This window comes from Morone saxatilis, unplaced genomic scaffold (assembly GCF_004916995.1).
Source record: "Morone saxatilis isolate NCDOM2014 unplaced genomic scaffold, NCSU_SB_2.0 Contig3, whole genome shotgun sequence".
NCBI lineage: Eukaryota > Metazoa > Chordata > Actinopteri > Moronidae > Morone > Morone saxatilis.
The window spans coordinates 17677552-17678095 of record NW_023339873.1 but is presented as its reverse complement, the minus strand read 5'-3'; the positions used below and the strand labels follow the sequence as shown (position 1 = coordinate 17678095).

Below are 544 nucleotides of genomic sequence, written 5' to 3'. Positions count from 1 at the left end.
AGTTTAGGTAAACGCTTGTTAGCAGTTGAAAACAAATGTATATGAAAATTGCTCGCAGCGAGCATAAGACACATTAGCACATTGCACATGCTCAGCAGTGTTTATCCTGCTGGCCCCACACATACAAATCTCGGCTCTGGGAAAAACATAAAACCTCTTTTATATATAAAACCTTTTCCTTGAACAGTTGAGTTCTATGATTCTCATCCAACTCTCCACAAGTAGTACGTTTACCAAAATGTCAAACAACTTGGTTAAGTAAGAAGTACTCTGAGCAAGGTTGGTCAAGTTAAACTGTTTGGGTACGGTAAGGTTAAGGTGTGCCTCAATAGAATAAAGGTTTTTGAGAAAACCTTGGATGCACCGATCCACTCCAGTGTTCTTTGTGCCATGTGATTTCAATGTCAGACTTGTCATATCTGTAACCACTTTATTTTTATTTAAACCAGTTTGTGCAGGAATAATATAAACCCATTTCTCCACACTTAAAGAGACCAGGCTCACTAGGCTAATTTGGATGCAACAAGCCTGACAGATTGGGGGG

The 544-nt window shown here is 39.3% G+C and overlaps 1 protein-coding gene across 1 annotated transcript in view; it reads right to left on the bottom strand.

Moving 5' to 3' along the window:
- Nucleotides 1-544, bottom strand: part of LOC118336956 (calpain-8-like) — a 5642-nt gene that overhangs the window by 2025 nt on the left and 3073 nt on the right.